Consider the following 20829-nt stretch of genomic DNA (forward strand, 5'->3'; position numbering starts at 1 on the left):
GCTTTAGTTTAGGAGGTCGAAGCTTCCGCTTTAAACGCGCTCCACAGGGCTACTGTGAAAGTCCATCAACATACAGTCAAGCTTTAAAAGCGCAGCTTGATGCACTTGTTTTACCTAGTGGCGCTATCCTCATTCAGTACGTTGACGATTTGCTAATCGCCGCGGATACTGAAAAGATCTGTAAATAAGCTACATTGTCATTGTTGCGTCATTTGTCTGCCTTCCATCATAAAGTGTCTCTCTCCAAATTGCAATATTGTCGACAAGAAGTGACCTACTTAGGTCATCTCTTATCGAAGGAGGGAAGGAAACTGACCCCAGAAAGAATTCAAGCCATTCCACAATTGAGCGTGCCAAGAACACAGAGAGAAGTGCGTGCCTTCTTGGGCATTACTTCATACTGTAGGCACTGGATACCAAATTTTTCTTTGTTGGCAAAACCTTTGTTAGCATTAATATGCAAAAATACACCGAATCCTATCCCATGGTCTGAAGAGTGTCAGAAAAGTTTTGGGGAATTACGTGATGCATTATGTTCAGCTCCTGTGTTGGGTACCCCTGACTACAGTAAGCCTTTTACATTGTATGTTCATGAAAAGGACGGTTGCGCATTATCAGTGTTAACACAGCCTTTTGGCGACAGACCGCGTCCATGCGCATATTTTTCGTCAACCTTGGACCCGGTAGCTAGGGCATTGCCAAGTTGTTTAAGAGCTACAGCCGCAGCAGCTATGTCTATTCGACAGTCTGCTGGACTTGTAATGGATAACACATTGATTGTTATGGTTCCACATGCTGTGGACACATTGTTAAACAGGACCAAGACACATCACTTAACTAGTGCTCGATTGTCAGGATATGAATTGACACTGTTAGCAAACCATATACACATAAAGAGATGCAATACATTGAACCCAGCTACATTATTGCCGATTCCAGCAGACATAGATGAGATTGAGCAACATGATTGTCTGTTCAGAACAGAAGAAGAGACAAAAGGGAGAATAGATCTTAAAGAAACTCCCCTGACTGAGTGTGATGGTACTTTATGGGTGGATGGTTCGTGCTTTAAGCTTCTGAATGGTGATACGACTGCTGCATATGCCATCACGACTTTGCACACGATTGTTGAAACTGCACGTGTGCCACATAATTCGGCTCAAGCAGCAGAATTAATTGCCCTTACAAGAGCATGCGTGTTGTCTGAAGGAATGAAAGTGAACATATATACTGACAGCCAGTACGCCTTTGGCGTGGCGCATAGTTTCGGGCGATTGTGGAAAGAACGTGGATTCCTGACTTTGCATGGAGCTAAAATTCAGAATGGCAAGTTGGTGAATGATCTCCTTGAGTCACTGACCTTACCGTTACAAGTTGCGATCATGAAATGCAGTGCGCACAAGAAAGTCACTGATGATGTTGGTCGTGGTAATGCATTTGCTGACGAAATCGCGAAAGAAACGGCAAAAGATGTGAAGACTCGAATGTATGTTGCAGGCCCTGCAAGATGGGTTGGTGATGTTGGAATGTGTGAAGACACGATAGAGAGTGTGAAGTCCCTTCAAGCTGAAGCCACAGAGAAAGAGTTGAGCAAGTGGAGAGAAAGTACGGGTAAATTGGATGAGAATGGTTGTTGGGTTGATTTGTCAGAACATCGGCGATGGTTGCTACCTGATGCATATGTGCTTCCAGTGGTTACTATGGCACATGGAATGGCACATATCAGTGTGAAAGGAATCTGTAAGTTGTTGGCTCCAATATGGCAGAATGCTGGAATTCCCAAGTATGCAGAGAATGTGGTCAAGAATTGTATGGTATGTTTGAAATACAACCCTGGTAGAGGAACCCCAACTCCAGCTGGTCATTTTGCGCCTCCATCATATCCATTTGAGGTTTTGCAGCTAGATTTTATCCATATGGAAAGGTGCAACAACTTGAAATATGTGCTGGTTGTTGTTTGCGCTTTTTCAAAATGGATAGAAGCATATCCCCTAAAAGACAACACTGCTTTATCCACAGCCAAAGCCCTTGTGAAAGAATTTTTTCCTAGGTTTGGAATGCCAAGAATGGTGTGGAGTGATAATGGGAGTGAATTTGTGGGTCGTGTGATGAAGAACGTGTGTGAGGGGTTAGGGATAAAGCAAAAATTTCACGCTGCAAACCACCCCCAATCAGCTGGATTAGTAGAGTGCTACAACGGCACTCTAAAGCTCAAACTGGTCAAAATCCAGGCGAGCTCCGGTCTTAAATGTCCTGACGCTCTGCCTCTAGCACTCCTATCCACCAGAATGACCGTGCATTCACGAGTGAGACTTAGCCCATATGAGGTCAGTTTTGGCCGCCCGGCCAATATATGGGGTGTGCCAAGACCGACAAAATTCAGCGAAATCGAACATCCAGTACTGCTTGACTATTTGTATGAATTGACGGCTAAATTGCGTGTTTTACACCAACAGGTGCATGATACTCTCCCCCAGGCCTCTGAAGCTCCAGGACACCCTATCGACCCTGGCACGTGGGTTCTCGTGAAGAACTTCAAGCGAAAGAGCAATGATGAGCCCCGTTGGATCGGCCCTCACCTCGTACTTCTATCAACAAGATCAGCGGTTCAAGTAAAAGGGAAAAAGAATTGGATTCACGGCGCCCACTGTAAACGGATCCCTTTGCCTCTACCATATGACCAGTGGGTCCAGGAGGGTATCGCTGATTCTGAAACAGACACTGTACCTCGTTTTGTACCATTTAGTGATGCACGCGTAAGAGGCACAGCTTCAGAACAAGAGAGTGACGATATTTTGCAAGAAGCTGTGCCACCGTCAATTCGATTGGACACCACAGAGCCTGAACTCTTGTTTCAAGACCAGACAGTAGCTGGTAGAAAACGATACAACCTGAGACCAAGGCCTATGGACAAATAAAAATTCCTTTCCCTTACTATTTTTTGATATTATAGCTCTCCCATCTGAAGGACTTTTTGATTTTTTGTTTTTCGAACCACCATCCGGGTTCAGCCGCAGGGTCGCGGTGCCAAGACTTTGGGGTACAGGCCGAAGACGTTAGGTCAACGGTTCTGGTTGGTCTAGGGCGTTCCCTGGACTGACAGGCGTACTCCTTAGCAGAAGATACTCACCCGCCGCGAGCGGCCCGATTAGAGGATGGAGTTTTTCAAGATGGAGAGACCCGCTGAGGAAATGAACTTTAAAGCGAAAATATGTAGAATAATGAAGATCAAACGTTTTATATTATTATGTCTGTTTATACTATGCAGTATGATGGTGTTTACTGTAGGATTTGTATTCTTCCCCTCTCAAGTGCCCTTTCCACCCACTGCAGCCTATACCTCCTTACACTCCTTCCACCCTCTGCCTAAACACGAACAAGCCAGACGATCCGAGTTCGTAAACAACTCGTTTATTCAGCTCCTGCACCAGCACCAACTAGTCATGAATACAACCAATTGCTGGGTGTGTGGGTTAATGCCACATACCATTAACAAGGGTATTCCTTATCTAGTGCTGCCGTTTAGTTACAATGGATCGTCATGGGCATTCCAGACCATGTTCCTTTTTGCATTAGATGCTTACTCCCCGCGACAACCGCGTTCCATCAGACCTAGCACAAATAATAAAGCCTTAATGAGAGGCGTTGCTGATATGAGCAGAGATATCGACGCATACTCATCTATCCCCAAGGATGAATTGCGAGCTTATGTAGGTTGGAACGCGACGGGGTATAGCATTAGTCTGGGTGAAAGGCAGCGAAAAATCTCATCCCCAATTTGGGTCGTACCCCACATAGGTCGGTTCTGTTTACAAGGTAATGGTCAGAATCTAAGAGCTCAACTGGGGAAAAGTGACTGTACTGAAACGTACACTTTTCCATCACAGTTTTCCCCTGCGTTTTTGGCTGCCAAGGGTACATATTTTGTCTGCAATGACCGAGCATATACATGGTTGCCCCCTGATTTCTCGGGCACATGTTATATTGCAAATCTGCTACCGCCAACATTTACTGCAGCCTCTGATTATCACAAGACCAGAGTTGTAAGAGGCGTGATTAGTAAGGAGGATACTGCCGGTCAGGAAGCAGGAGACTTCTTTTTGGGTTTCCTGCCGTTTTGGGGACCGATGGTCAATAGTAGGAACCTGAGACAACTGACTCGTGGGGTTGAATCCACTGTTAATGTTACGGCTGGTGCCCTTGGTAATTTGACAGCTGAGCTCCAAGCGGATCGCCTCATGACTTTGCAGAACCGTATGGTTCTAGACGTCATACTTGCAGACCGCGGTGGGGTATGTAAGGTCATCCAATCTAGTTGTTGCATTTTCATACCAGATAACGCTCCAACAGTTTATCAAGCCATCTCCAAACTGCACAAAATATCTGACTCTATTCACCTGGATAAAGGAGATTAGTCACTGGTGGGGTGGTTCTGGGAACTGATATCTGCCTGGGGTTGGAAAATTCTGATGGTCATTGGAATGATCCTAGCCATCCTTTTCCTGTTCTGTCTGTGCATACAGTGTGCTCCTGCGATATGTGGCCTCTGTGCTACATTATGTGTAAGGAAACCTGTATTTAGGGACGAGCTAAGTAATAGGATGATGCTACAGCAACATCTCCATGACTTCATGAATATTGACCTAGACTCGGATTAATATGAGCATAGTTATTGCCTATGTAAGGGCAAAAGGAGGGTCTGTGGTACTTTAAAATTTGGGACCGCGAAGGAGGCAGGGCCCTACCCCTGTCTATTCCTGTATTGGCGAACCGCGAATGGTCAATGCGGTATGTACAAGTGCTTTGCATAACATTTCATCGATAAATGCACTATGTATACGATGTTACACATTGACTTTGTGGGTTCCATCTTGGAGCGGTGGCCATCTTATGGTTGCCCTCACATAGGCTACACATTACGAACAAATACGGGCCTTTAGAACACATGTGCCTTCCTATGACTTCTCTGTGACCTGTGCAGCTTGGCTCCGCTGCCCCAGGTCAGTCCGGTCCCACGAGCTCCCCGTCCTACGGCCACCTGTGATTAGCATCAGGGTTTGACACACCATAAAGCCTTTTCATCCCACACAAGCCTCCAGCTAATCTCTTTCACACCTGACTCTTCCTGCTTTATGGCTTGTTTTCCAAACAGGAGGTGCCCGTGTTTATTGGGGCCTGTTGATATCTGATGTGGGATCTGAGCCTCGCTGGGTAAATAATTGTGGGCTGGCTTAACTGGAATGTGGGATGGTCATCATGACTATGCCTTTTCGTTTGTAATGAATACATGTGAATGACCATATCGTAAAACAAGGAATGTGTGCCTGAAGCATGATATTTTGTATATAAGGAGAAGGCCGTTTCTGTAAGTTTAAGCAGTCTCCTGAGAACATGCATTGTGTTGTACTTCTCGGATACCTGTAATTGGTCTGCAGCCAATAAATCGATCTTTGACTTCACCTAGAAGACTCTGTGTTTCTGTGGGTCTGAAACAGGAAGAACTCGAAGTCTTAGGGTGTGTTCCCCTGCACCGCTGGGTTTTAAAAACCCAGTACTTCAGTTGGCGCCCAACTCGGGGCGATTTCAGCGGTACCGGTCCAAGCCAGAGGTTCGTGAGGAGCTTCATGTGGAAATTCCGGAGGAAGGCCGCCACTTCATCGACCCCAGCATGTCGACGTGGTCCGAAAGTCTTTTCTGTTAGGTTCTCCGCGTCCCGACGGCTACGAAGGACTGCTGCCCTGATTAATCGCCCTGTTTTGGACCCTTGACGATTTGGTAGAGCGAAACAATCGAGAGAGTCTTCTGGTGACGCCATTGATCATCGATATTCAGTTAAGTATAAGTGGAGCGTCTCCCAGTTTGTTTGGTATCCTTCGGGATCGTTTTGATTTGGAGCTTGCAAGTGCCAAAGCCCGAGGACTCGTGTATTCACGAGACTATCGTATTCGATAATCCTTTGAAGTTTGAAACTAGACTAGTGAGCGAAGATGCCTGGTTCTAGTGTATTTGGAAGATTATTTTGTTTGGGGTGTAGAAGGGATTCCCAGTTAGAGGATTCATGTCCGGTTCCTCCAATTGGAACTCCAACTTATGAGCTTTATGTAAAACATGGCGTGGGCCCCATTGCATATAATGAAGTATGGATCCGATACACCAGAAAGGACGGTGTTTTAAAATGGCCCCAAAATGGTAGTTTCGATACCGATATCTTAGATAATTTGGAAGTTAAATTGTTTAAAAAGAAAGCCCGGCCGGCGATGTTTGATTCTTTCCTCCTATGGCGAAAGGAAGCCAAACAGAAGGAAATTAAGCTAGCGAAAAGGAATAAGAGAGAAAGAGGTATATCAATGATGCAAGCAGCTGTGCAATTTAAAGATAACGAGGAGGAACAAATGAATGAGCAGTTACATAGACAGCGCAAACTAGGGATCGATAAATGTTACCCTGTTTTGTCACCCCTTGTGCAAGATGAAACAAAAGAGAAAGAGAAAGATTCCCAAATGTCCCATTTTCTAAGTTCACCACCCCCGTATGCGCAAAATGCCACAGCGCCTCCACATCTCGTGAATGTGCAGCCTCCAGGTAATGTGCCGCAAGCCTTCCCACAGCCGCCAGCTCCTCCTCAGCTGGCTCCTATCCCTACAGTACAGCCCTCTCAAGGGCCGCCAGTTTCGTTGCCTGTTGCTCCTGCGCTTCCTGCGACTTTGCCTAGCACATCAACTGCCTCCCCTGGCGCTTTTCCTTACACTACCCAGGCACCTGTATCTGCATCCGCTTTTCTTCCCTCTGTCTATCCCCCCGTTTTCGCCTCAACTTCTCCTTCAACACGACAACGTCTAGCTAATGAAGTTACTAGTTTAATGTCGCCTCTCTTTGGGTCATCTAGTGTGACCCCTGGTTTACAACGTAAGCAATTGCGTAGTCAGCTGCCTGGTCCTGAAGAGAAGGAGGTGTTAGATCATCTGGCGCGTAGGTGGATTGGTTTCCCTTCACTCTATGAGGTGGAATCAGTTGTTAACGTTTTTCACCAATGGGATGCCCCGAAACAGAGGTATGTGTTGGACAAAATGTGTGAATGCCTCTGTGAGGAATTGGAGGATCATGGTTCAAACACAATCCCGGGGGAATTGTGTCGAGTGCGATTTGATTTTGAAACAGGTACAATTGTGGGTCCCGATGTAGATAAAGCGGTTGTGACTTTACTGTCCTTCAGAAATGGCGATTGTCAGCAATCATTGTTTGAACAGGAAATCCCTGTGGGGAAGAAGGTAAAAGCGCGCCAATATCCGATGCGTGAGGTTCCCCCAGTTTGGAGACCTGCTGATCCAAATGCTGTTCCACCTGTCGTAGCACATTTTCAGCGTGTTTGGGTACATGTCCCATGGAAGCGTTCTGAGGTGTTAGCGCTTAAGCAGACATTGCCTGACCCCCGTAAAAACCCTGCAGGATATTATAAGGAGTTATCACAAACTGCAGACTCATGTGTCATGAATCTGGCTGACATAGATATGTTGTTCGGGAATGTGGTTCCACAGCCTTTATGGGGATCCATTCGTAATGTAGATCACGCTGCAGAATTGGGTAACACATGGGCTAATATCATCGCTGCAGACACTAGACAAGTTGGTGGCGCGAAGCCTGATCCTTTGGTAGCAGAGCTCCCTGGTAGAATTATTACATACATGAAAACTTTAATGCCCGCGATGCGCGTGAATTGGGATAAACTATCTGCATGCAAGCAGAAGAAAGATGAGACAGTGTCCGATTTCTTTACAAGGTTTGAAGAAACGTTTATCGACCACAGTGGTCAAGACATGAGTACTGAAGGTGGACAACGGTTATTTGTGGATAAATTTGTGCAGAATCTACTTCCCGAGTTGTGTAAGAAATTAAAAGATTCAGAGAGTTCTTGGGCTGTTTCCTCTTCAGCGCAAATACTGGCTACTGCACAGTATTATGAAAATAGAGATAAAGACGAGAAGGATAGAACAGATAAGAAAACGAAAGAATTGAAAACGAAGGTCCTTTTACAGCAGGCTTATCCGCCACGTGGAGGACAGAATAATTATAGGCAAACCCAAGGTATCTATCAGCAACCCCAACAGTTTCAGAATAACCAGCAAATGAATAGGTATTATCAACCACGTATTCCTATAGGTCCCAATCAATGTTCATATTGCAGAGAGGAAGGTCATTCCAAGTATAGTTGTCCTAAATTAATGCAGCGTACTAGTAATGCGTATGGCGCGAGAGGTAGAGGTAGTCAGCAAGCTCCTAGAGGTAGAGGGCGTGGAAATGTTCCCCAGAACGCGCGTCCTCTTCTGCCTCAAAATACGATAAATAGCTTTGATCAGCAAGCCAATGCAACTGGTAATACAGCTCAGTACTATAATAATGATTATTATGCAGAAGACGACAATGTGGAAGGTAATGATTACTAGGACAGCCATAGACAGAGAGAAGGAGTTGTTTCATTACCAGTGGATCAGAGTGGACCATATGTTAAAGTAACTACAGCGGGTGTAACAGAGCCCTTTCTGCTGGACACTGGTGCTGCAAAGAGCTCAATTATGCATTCAAAACTCCCTGGCGCGCCTTTGTCTGGCGAAATGAATGTTTCAGTAGGTTTTTCTGGCGCCCCAGTTAGGAACCAGATTTCTAGTCCTATGCCACTTTCTGTTGGACCTTGTGAGTTAAAAGCACCCCTCATCCTAACGACAGGTTGTGGTGAAAATCTGTTAGGGTTGGATTTGTTAAAAAGATTGCATGCAACACTATATTGTTCTCCCTCAGGTGTACAACTTACATTAGGTAAGGAAGTGATTTCCCCGGTGTATTTGTCAAAGAATGCAATGCCACCTGAATTGTCATCCCTTCCGGATGTCCTTTGGGCTACTGGTCCCAATGATGTGGGTCTCTTGGAAATACCGCCATATGTGGTCACTTTAAAAGCCAATGTTAGATTGCCACGCATTCCCCAGTACAAGATCTCCAATGAAGGTCAGAAAGCGTTGTTAGCAATTGTCAGTGATTTGATTAAAAAGGGTGTGATTGAAGAGACAAGAGGCAACGTTTGCAATAGTCCTCTTTTACCTGTCTTAAAACGAACGGACCCTTCACAGCCACCTGTTTACAGATTTGTGATTGATCTTAGAGAGGTAAATAAGATTGTTGTGCCACAGTTTCCAGTCGTCCCTGATATAACTGCCTTGTTAACTATTATTCCAGCCTCTGCTGCATGGTTCTCAGTGATAGATTTAAAGAAGGCTTTCTTTAGCATCCCAATTGCAGAGGAGAGCAGGGACATTTTTGGCTTTAGTTTAGGAGGTCGAAGCTTCCGCTTTAAACGCGCTCCACAGGGCTACTGTGAAAGTCCATCAACATACAGTCAAGCTTTAAAAGCGCAGCTTGATGCACTTGTTTTACCTAGTGGCGCTATCCTCATTCAGTACGTTGACGATTTGCTAATCGCCGCGGATACTGAAAAGATCTGTAAATAAGCTACATTGTCATTGTTGCGTCATTTGTCTGCCTTCCATCATAAAGTGTCTCTCTCCAAATTGCAATATTGTCGACAAGAAGTGACCTACTTAGGTCATCTCTTATCGAAGGAGGGAAGGAAACTGACCCCAGAAAGAATTCAAGCCATTCCACAATTGAGCGTGCCAAGAACACAGAGAGAAGTGCGTGCCTTCTTGGGCATTACTTCATACTGTAGGCACTGGATACCAAATTTTTCTTTGTTGGCAAAACCTTTGTTAGCATTAATATGCAAAAATACACCGAATCCTATCCCATGGTCTGAAGAGTGTCAGAAAAGTTTTGGGGAATTACGTGATGCATTATGTTCAGCTCCTGTGTTGGGTACCCCTGACTACAGTAAGCCTTTTACATTGTATGTTCATGAAAAGGACGGTTGCGCATTATCAGTGTTAACACAGCCTTTTGGCGACAGACCGCGTCCATGCGCATATTTTTCGTCAACCTTGGACCCGGTAGCTAGGGCATTGCCAAGTTGTTTAAGAGCTACAGCCGCAGCAGCTATGTCTATTCGACAGTCTGCTGGACTTGTAATGGATAACACATTGATTGTTATGGTTCCACATGCTGTGGACACATTGTTAAACAGGACCAAGACACATCACTTAACTAGTGCTCGATTGTCAGGATATGAATTGACACTGTTAGCAAACCATATACACATAAAGAGATGCAATACATTGAACCCAGCTACATTATTGCCGATTCCAGCAGACATAGATGAGATTGAGCAACATGATTGTCTGTTCAGAACAGAAGAAGAGACAAAAGGGAGAATAGATCTTAAAGAAACTCCCCTGACTGAGTGTGATGGTACTTTATGGGTGGATGGTTCGTGCTTTAAGCTTCTGAATGGTGATACGACTGCTGCATATGCCATCACGACTTTGCACACGATTGTTGAAACTGCACGTGTGCCACATAATTCGGCTCAAGCAGCAGAATTAATTGCCCTTACAAGAGCATGCGTGTTGTCTGAAGGAATGAAAGTGAACATATATACTGACAGCCAGTACGCCTTTGGCGTGGCGCATAGTTTCGGGCGATTGTGGAAAGAACGTGGATTCCTGACTTTGCATGGAGCTAAAATTCAGAATGGCAAGTTGGTGAATGATCTCCTTGAGTCACTGACCTTACCGTTACAAGTTGCGATCATGAAATGCAGTGCGCACAAGAAAGTCACTGATGATGTTGGTCGTGGTAATGCATTTGCTGACGAAATCGCGAAAGAAACGGCAAAAGATGTGAAGACTCGAATGTATGTTGCAGGCCCTGCAAGATGGGTTGGTGATGTTGGAATGTGTGAAGACACGATAGAGAGTGTGAAGTCCCTTCAAGCTGAAGCCACAGAGAAAGAGTTGAGCAAGTGGAGAGAAAGTACGGGTAAATTGGATGAGAATGGTTGTTGGGTTGATTTGTCAGAACATCGGCGATGGTTGCTACCTGATGCATATGTGCTTCCAGTGGTTACTATGGCACATGGAATGGCACATATCAGTGTGAAAGGAATCTGTAAGTTGTTGGCTCCAATATGGCAGAATGCTGGAATTCCCAAGTATGCAGAGAATGTGGTCAAGAATTGTATGGTATGTTTGAAATACAACCCTGGTAGAGGAACCCCAACTCCAGCTGGTCATTTTGCGCCTCCATCATATCCATTTGAGGTTTTGCAGCTAGATTTTATCCATATGGAAAGGTGCAACAACTTGAAATATGTGCTGGTTGTTGTTTGCGCTTTTTCAAAATGGATAGAAGCATATCCCCTAAAAGACAACACTGCTTTATCCACAGCCAAAGCCCTTGTGAAAGAATTTTTTCCTAGGTTTGGAATGCCAAGAATGGTGTGGAGTGATAATGGGAGTGAATTTGTGGGTCGTGTGATGAAGAACGTGTGTGAGGGGTTAGGGATAAAGCAAAAATTTCACGCTGCAAACCACCCCCAATCAGCTGGATTAGTAGAGTGCTACAACGGCACTCTAAAGCTCAAACTGGTCAAAATCCAGGCGAGCTCCGGTCTTAAATGTCCTGACGCTCTGCCTCTAGCACTCCTATCCACCAGAATGACCGTGCATTCACGAGTGAGACTTAGCCCATATGAGGTCAGTTTTGGCCGCCCAGCCAATATATGGGGTGTGCCAAGACCGACAAAATTCAGCGAAATCGAACATCCAGTACTGCTTGACTATTTGTATGAATTGACGGCTAAATTGCGTGTTTTACACCAACAGGTGCATGATACTCTCCCCCAGGCCTCTGAAGCTCCAGGACACCCTATCGACCCTGGCACGTGGGTTCTCGTGAAGAACTTCAAGCGAAAGAGCAATGATGAGCCCCGTTGGATCGGCCCTCACCTCGTACTTCTATCAACAAGATCAGCGGTTCAAGTAAAAGGGAAAAAGAATTGGATTCACGGCGCCCACTGTAAACGGATCCCTTTGCCTCTACCATATGACCAGTGGGTCCAGGAGGGTATCGCTGATTCTGAAACAGACACTGTACCTCGTTTTGTACCATTTAGTGATGCACGCGTAAGAGGCACAGCTTCAGAACAAGAGAGTGACGATATTTTGCAAGAAGCTGTGCCACCGTCAATTCGATTGGACACCACAGAGCCTGAACTCTTGTTTCAAGACCAGACAGTAGCTGGTAGAAAACGATACAACCTGAGACCAAGGCCTATGGACAAATAAAAATTCCTTTCCCTTACTATTTTTTGATATTATAGCTCTCCCATCTGAAGGACTTTTTGATTTTTTGTTTTTCGAACCACCATCCGGGTTCAGCCGCAGGGTCGCGGTGCCAAGACTTTGGGGTACAGGCCGAAGACGTTAGGTCAACGGTTCTGGTTGGTCTAGGGCGTTCCCTGGACTGACAGGCGTACTCCTTAGCAGAAGATACTCACCCGCCGCGAGCGGCCCGATTAGAGGATGGAGTTTTTCAAGATGGAGAGACCCGCTGAGGAAATGAACTTTAAAGCGAAAATATGTAGAATAATGAAGATCAAACGTTTTATATTATTATGTCTGTTTATACTATGCAGTATGATGGTGTTTACTGTAGGATTTGTATTCTTCCCCTCTCAAGTGCCCTTTCCACCCACTGCAGCCTATACCTCCTTACACTCCTTCCACCCTCTGCCTAAACACGAACAAGCCAGACGATCCGAGTTCGTAAACAACTCGTTTATTCAGCTCCTGCACCAGCACCAACTAGTCATGAATACAACCAATTGCTGGGTGTGTGGGTTAATGCCACATACCATTAACAAGGGTATTCCTTATCTAGTGCTGCCGTTTAGTTACAATGGATCGTCATGGGCATTCCAGACCATGTTCCTTTTTGCATTAGATGCTTACTCCCCGCGACAACCGCGTTCCATCAGACCTAGCACAAATAATAAAGCCTTAATGAGAGGCGTTGCTGATATGAGCAGAGATATCGACGCATACTCATCTATCCCCAAGGATGAATTGCGAGCTTATGTAGGTTGGAACGCGACGGGGTATAGCATTAGTCTGGGTGAAAGGCAGCGAAAAATCTCATCCCCAATTTGGGTCGTACCCCACATAGGTCGGTTCTGTTTACAAGGTAATGGTCAGAATCCAAGAGCTCAACTGGGGAAAAGTGACTGTACTGAAACGTACACTTTTCCATCACAGTTTTCCCCTGCGTTTTTGGCTGCCAAGGGTACATATTTTGTCTGCAATGACCGAGCATATACATGGTTGCCCCCTGATTTCTCGGGCACATGTTATATTGCAAATCTGCTACCGCCAACATTTACTGCAGCCTCTGATTATCACAAGACCAGAGTTGTAAGAGGCGTGATTAGTAAGGAGGATACTGCCGGTCAGGAAGCAGGAGACTTCTTTTTGGGTTTCCTGCCGTTTTGGGGACCGATGGTCAATAGTAGGAACCTGAGACAACTGACTCGTGGGGTTGAATCCACTGTTAATGTTACGGCTGGTGCCCTTGGTAATTTGACAGCTGAGCTCCAAGCGGATCGCCTCATGACTTTGCAGAACCGTATGGTTCTAGACGTCATACTTGCAGACCGCGGTGGGGTATGTAAGGTCATCCAATCTAGTTGTTGCATTTTCATACCAGATAACGCTCCAACAGTTTATCAAGCCATCTCCAAACTGCACAAAATATCTGACTCTATTCACGTGGATAAAGGAGATTAGTCACTGGTGGGGTGGTTCTGGGAACTGATATCTGCCTGGGGTTGGAAAATTCTGATGGTCATTGGAATGATCCTAGCCATCCTTTTCCTGTTCTGTCTGTGCATACAGTGTGCTCCTGCGATATGTGGCCTCTGTGCTACATTATGTGTAAGGAAACCTGTATTTAGGGACGAGCTAAGTAATAGGATGATGCTACAGCAACATCTCCATGACTTCATGAATATTGACCTAGACTCGGATTAATATGAGCATAGTTATTGCCTATGTAAGGGCAAAAGGAGGGTCTGTGGTACTTTAAAATTTGGGACCGCGAAGGAGGCAGGGCCCTACCCCTGTCTATTCCTGTATTGGCGAACCGCGAATGGTCAATGCGGTATGTACAAGTGCTTTGCATAACATTTCATCGATAAATGCACTATGTATACGATGTTACACATTGACTTCGTGGGTTCCATCTTGGAGCGGTGGCCATCTTATGGTTGCCCTCACATAGGCTACACATTACGAACAAATACGGGGCTTTAGAACACATGTGCCTTCCTTTGACTTCTCTGTGACCTGTGCAGCTTGGCTCCGCTGCCCCAGGTCAGTCCGGTCCCACGAGCTCCCCGTCCTACGGCCACCTGTGATTAGCATCAGGGTTTGACACACCATAAAGCCTTTTCATCCCACACAAGCCTCCAGCTAATCTCTTTCACACCTGACTCTTCCTGCTTTATGGCTTGTTTTCCAAACAGGAGGTGCCCGTGTTTATTGGGGCCTGTTGATATCTGATGTGGGATCTGAGCCTCGCTGGGTAAATAATTGTGGCTGGCTTAACTGGAATGTGGGATGGTCATCATGACTCTGCCTTTTCGTTTGTAATGAATACATGTGAATGACCATATCGTAAAACAAGGAATGTGTGCCTGAAGCATGATATTTTGTATATAAGGAGAAGGCCGTTTCTGTAAGTTTAAGCAGTCTCCTGAGAACATACATTGTGTTGTACTTCTCGGATACCTGTAATTGGTCTGCAGCCAATAAATCGATCTTTGACTTCACCTAGAAGACTCTGTGTTTCTGTGGGTCTGAAAAAGGAAGAACTCGAAGTCTTAGGGTGTGTTCCCCTGCACCGCTGGGTTTTAAAAACCCAGTACTTCAACAGAACCTTAGAATACTGCGGAACTCAAGAAGAACCTCTGCCAAGGAGAAGAGCTGGGAAAGGTGAAGGAGAAGTAGTGCCCCTTTGCTGTGTGCTGTCTTGGGGTGGCCTGCAGAGGCTGTTTCTGCCAAGGAGAGGACAAAGACTTTGCTGAGTGCTGTGACTCCTGCTTGAAGAAGATGTACACAGGCTTGAAGTAGAGCTTGCCTCCTGTTCCGAAGTCTCAGGGACACAAAGACTTCACCTCCATTTCCCCTGAACTCTCTTGCTGGGAGTTTTGACTTGCTAAGAGGTGCCTGTTCCTGTGTTGGGCCTCTGGAGGTTGTTCCTGCTGCTGGGAGCTGGAAAAAGAGAAGCAACTAAAAAAGCGTGACGCATCCGCACCTGTGTACGATGCAAAACTGCAGTGAGGGAAGAATTCCCACGCATTGCCATCAAGCCGCTGAAAAAACCGACGCAGCGCCTGTCCACGGCTAGAGAAAGCGCTGAACTGACTCCGATGCAGGCTCTGCTGTGCGACTTGAAGAGCCGCTGTATCGTGAGACCGCAGCTGGAGAGATCAACGAAGCGCCGCTGCCGCATCGAGAACCGGCCCATCCCCGAATCCCCACGCATCCCACCAGTGTGCCAAGTCTACATCAACGACTCGATTTGGGCTGACGAGCCTTGGTTCCGCACCTGCGCGCCGTGAGAGGTATTTTACCTTTAATATTTTGGCAGTCTACTTGGCACCCCACACACCTACCTGCTCCCTGCTGACGAGAGGCAATTACCTCGAAACACGTGTCCAGGGATGGCATTATAGTGACACACTCGTGGCATAGGCGTACTCACCGTTGCTACTACATTATCCAGAGTTCTATGGGGCTATTTGCTGGTATGACGAGCAGTGTGCGACCTACTTTGTTTATGTACATCAACGCTGGGGCCACAGTAAGAAATCGATGCATCACCTCCCCGCACAGTAAGAAACCAATGTGTCACCTCCTCTTCAGTAAGAAACCGACGCATCATCTCCCTTCGAGTAAGGAACTGACACATCACCTTCCCTGGGTATAAGGAACCGACGTATCACCTTCCCTGCAGCTGTTTTTGTTTTTGATTTTGATGCATCCAAGGTCCTTTGTGTGGAAAGTGTTGCATCTATAGTTTGCTAAGGACAGAACTGTTTTTACCTTTTAAAAGTCATATCTTGATAACTGTATGCTGGATGTTTGTCATTTTGGTCTTGTTTGGTTATGATAAAGATTACTTATTTTTGTAGTGTTTTCACTGTGTTAATGTATGTGTGCACAAATGCTTTACACACTGCCTCTGAGATAAGCCTGTCTGCTTGTGCAAAGCTACCAAGGAGTGAGCAGAGGTTATTTTAGAAGTGTATCCCCCTTACCCTGACTATGAAGAACGCTGCCTACTTGGACAAAGGTGCAAACTATTGCCAACTAGAGATCCCATTTCTAACATTCATGTTCAACGGTGGGATTAGGACTTGCATTTGTGCCTAACATACAGTGATTGGTGTACACTACTAGTATAGTGCAGACCATTAAGCAACCCCATACTGTTTTTTCTGTTTTCTGGTGTCCTCCTGGATGTATTTTTGATACTGAGACTAGCTGTTGCACCTGTGAAGTCTTGAAAAATGGAGATCAACTTGTGTCACCTGTACATCTAAACGATGAAGGAGATAAAAATGTTTTGCAAGGAGAGGGGGCTGCCTGTGGAGAGAGAATCCACATAGAGGGACCTTGAGGCACGCCTATATTCCTATGAGGTCACACTTTGGGAAGCAACACTACCACATGATTCTGAGGAGGAAGACTTCTCTAACAGTGAGGAAGAAATGGAGAAAAATGAGTGGCTTTTAGCTGTTGAGCGGAGGCTGAGAGTTCGACCAAAAACTCAAGAGGGCGGAGACCAAGGGGCCTTAGCCCAAGAAAAGGAAGTGTGTGTAGCTCAAGAACTGAGCTTGACTGGGCTTAAGGTGGAGTCCAGCTCGGATGGTGGTAGCAAAAAGGTGTTATTTAGTGCTGAGAGAGACGTGCACACACCCAGAGATGTGGCGCCTAACTTGAAGGAGGGGGGTTGACATACACCAGGGGGTTCAGGTTTATGAGGTAGCTCCAGTGGTGCACAGTTACCCTGAAGTGGATTGGGGAACTGGTACAGGGGATCATATTTCTAGTGGTGAAGGGGACACTCTACGGACTCTAGATGAGAGGTACAGGGATAGGGGTTCCCCCATGGTTGAAGTCCTTGTATGTGAGTGTGAAGACCGCCCAGAAGAGTGTGGGTTGCGTGACAGAGACAGTCAGACACAGTCTTGCCAATCTCAGGAGAGTGATGTGGGGTACTAGTGCAAGGCACTGGATGGTGAGGCAAAGAGTAGCTTGGGTAACAACTGTGTGGGGCTGCGTGATTCTATTGTAAAGGAACATATTTCAAGTCCCTGTTTTCCAAAGCTATCTCAACACATGGTGGAGTGTGAATTCTCTGACCACAGGGAGCTCACACCGGAGGCAGACCTTTTGGTAGATTCCATAGGGACTGTAAAAGCATCTGGGGCGATTCTGAAGGAGGTGGCTCAGATTATTCCCAACCAAGTGAGGAATGGGAGGGGTGTGGTAGGACAGACAGGTTCCAGAATAGTGGGAGGGTTCTAGGGTCCCAGGTCATGTCTCAGAGTAAAAGGAGTGGGAGTGGGCTATGTGCAGAGGAGCCCAAAACCCAGTATCGAAGCCTGGTTGGTTCCATGAGGGGGGAGGGCCTGATCTGTAATGGGAGGCCATTTTCTGAGGGGGATCCCAAGGTGTCAAGTGAACTGGTGGGGGCGGCAGTAACAAGTGTTCCACCATGTCTGGTGTCTGGCAGCACCTCTCCAGTTGGGAGGGTGTATGAGTCCAGAGAGAGGGGTGAGGGGGGACGCAGTCCCCAGTGGAAGGATCAGTGGGTCAGGGGTTGCCAGCTCTGAGGTCAGAGCACCCCAGGACTGGCACAGGTGAGGACACTTCTGGCCTGGGGGCTCTTCATGATCTGTCAGTTGGGCAGGAAGCTGGAGACCTGCACCAGGCAGACTCTTGCTCAACTCTACAGGAGTGTGTTTCCCCTGGAGGGGCTGGTGTACTCCCCAGGAAGTCCTGGGTTGTCAAGCACAGGTCTAACCTAAGGGTGCAGAACCTGGGTTGGAGAGTCAGATTCAGGGTGTCTCCCTGACCTGGAGGAAGGGATGACTGCTAACAGTGCCCATCCCAGTTTGTCTTCTGGGGGCACTGCTCCAGGTGGGAGGGTGCAAGGACCCAGTAGAGGGGGTGGGGAGAGGGCAGTCTCCCAAGACCACTGCCCAACCTCAGGGTACAGACCCTAGGCTGGGGTACCAGTTGCAGGATAGCACCCCTGAACTGGTAGGAGAATTATGGAGGACACCTACCACAGGTGCCCTGACAAATCTGGAGCCTGGGGGTACAAGTCCAGGAGGGAGAGTGGACAAAGTGTGTAGGAACCTGGAGCTACCGCCCGCACTCTCTGATGCCACAGGGGTTAGAGAATCATGAAAGGCCTGGGGCCTGGCTGTCAGCACTGTTGCTTGATGTCCTGGTGGACAGAGTGGTGCCGGGTGGGGGAGACAGGGATCACACCCCAGGAGTGGACTGGGCCACACCACTGTGTTGGCCCTGTAGGTACTATCTGATTCCGGGGACACACCCGTGAGCAAGCTACTGTTAGATGTTGCACAGATTGGGTCCCCAGGTGAAAAGGAGGGTTCCCCATCGCCTAGCTTAGAAGGCCCTGAGAGTATGGACAGAGGCATCCAACAGGGTTCAGCAAGGTGTAGAACCAGAACGTGCCCCCGCTGTTGTGAGCCAGGTCTAGGTTCAATCACCCCAAGCATGGAAGTCCATAAGGGATTGATTAGTCTATCCTGGCTTTAGGCTGGAAGGGGGTTGTGTTAGAACTTGCTTTTCTTTGTGGGTTTATCCTCAGACTTTTTGGCCTCCTGTTTATGAACCTGTTTGTGTTGGTTTTATGACTCAGAGCACTTTACCACTGCTGATCAGTGCTAAAGTGCATATGCTCTCTCTGTAAAGTGTGTGTATCGATTGACGTTTCCATGATTGGCTTGTTTGACTTACTACTAATTCCCTTGTACAGTGCACTGTGTGTACCCAGGGCCTGTAATTCAAATGCGGCTAGTGGGCCTGCAGCGGTGATTGTGCCATCCACACAAGCAGTCTTTCAAAGGGGGTCACAGACATGCCACTGCAGTGTCTGTGCGCATTCTCTACTGCAATGTCGACCTGGCAAGTGCACCCACTTGACAAGCCCTAACCTTCCCTTTTATTACATGTAAGTTGCCCCTAAGGTAGGCCCCAGGTACCCCTTTGTGCAGGGTGCAGTGTAGTTGAAAGGTAGTACTGATGTGTACTGTACATGTACATGTACTGATGTGTGTGACATGTCCTGATAGTGAAATACAGAGTATATCGTTTTTCACTATTGAAAGCAAATGTTATAATGATTGCATGGTTACAGCCTTGTTAATTGAATACAAGGCTGTAACCATGCAATCATTTGCGCAGAGCCTATGGAACAATCTAAACACCCACTTGCAACCCATGCAGTCATTGAAATACTGAGGCACATACGTGCACTGAGGAAACACTCAGGCTCTACTCATGTAATTGCATAGAGAGTACCATTGCAGAGAACCTATCAACCATCCAGTACCTATGCAGTCATTTAATTACTGAGTCTTGCACTAATACAATCACCCCAGCAGTATACTTACTTTCATCCAATCTCTCAAGCTTTAACAATGGAATCATACAGTCACTCAGACACTAGTAATGCACTCATGTAATTAACCAGGCACTAATGATGCACTCGTTCAATTCTCCAGACACTATTCAGGTAGTTATGTAAGCATCAAGGCACTACCTGTTCAGTCAACCAAAAACAAATGGGCAGCATCCTATCACTCAAACACTATTCATCCACTCATCCAATAGGCTAGGTGCTAAGTATGGGCTTAAAAAATCATGTGTGCACTATCAATGCACTGCATAAATCACCTATATACTATGTATGCATTCTTGCAATCATCCAGGCACTAGAGTTGCACTCATTTAAACATCCTACCAGTATCTATGTGTGTATTCAATTATTGAAACATTAGTCAGGCACTTGTTGAATCATTCAGGCTCTTCTTATGCACTCATCGAAACACACACATACTAGTGGTATAGTCATGCAAACACGCAGACAGTAAGTACGCAGATATGGAATGACCCATGGAGTTATGACATAGTCAGGGAATCATCTAGGCACTACTTGTATCCTCAGGGAATCACCAAGGTACAACCAATGCACTCATTCAATCATCCAGGGAGTATTGATGTGTTCAACCACAAACCCATGTATTTACAAGTTTAACTGAAGAATATGTAGTCTTTAGACATAATGGGTGATAGGTTTACTACAATGGTACTCTGCTGAATAACATGAGTGCAAGTAGAGCCTGAGGGTTTCATCAGTGCACGCTGTGCCTCAGTATTTCAATGGGTTGAAATGGGTGTTTAGATGGCTGCATTGGTTCTACGCGAATGATATGATTGCATAGTTACAGCCTTGTACATTTAGTATTAAATTTAAAAAACTGTAGGGACGTGCTTGAGGTCAGACTATGTTTGTGATTGTAATGTAAGCAGGAGCGCCTGGTAAAGGGTCCGGTGATTTCGCATTTGCTCATTTTTAAAATACTTCTTTTTAAAACTAATTGCTTTTTAATTTAACCACCATTCACTTGGCTCACCCTGCGCATTTCCCCCGGTCCACCACTGACTATTCAGTGTGAGTGGAGGGAAGCTTGACGTGCACACCGGAAGTGAATTACAACTTCCGGTGAATTTACGAAGGTCAGCAGTCTAGCAGCTGATCTCCCCATATAAAAACCTTATGCCG

At 46.3% G+C, this 20829-nt stretch overlaps 1 protein-coding gene across 1 annotated transcript in view; it reads right to left on the bottom strand.

Moving 5' to 3' along the window:
* Positions 1-20829, bottom strand: part of MEIOSIN (meiosis initiator) — a 2478810-nt gene that overhangs the window by 1542615 nt on the left and 915366 nt on the right. The window lies entirely within an intron of this gene.

This window comes from Triturus cristatus, chromosome 9 (genome assembly GCF_964204655.1).
Source record: "Triturus cristatus chromosome 9, aTriCri1.1, whole genome shotgun sequence".
Lineage (NCBI taxonomy): Eukaryota > Metazoa > Chordata > Amphibia > Caudata > Salamandridae > Triturus > Triturus cristatus.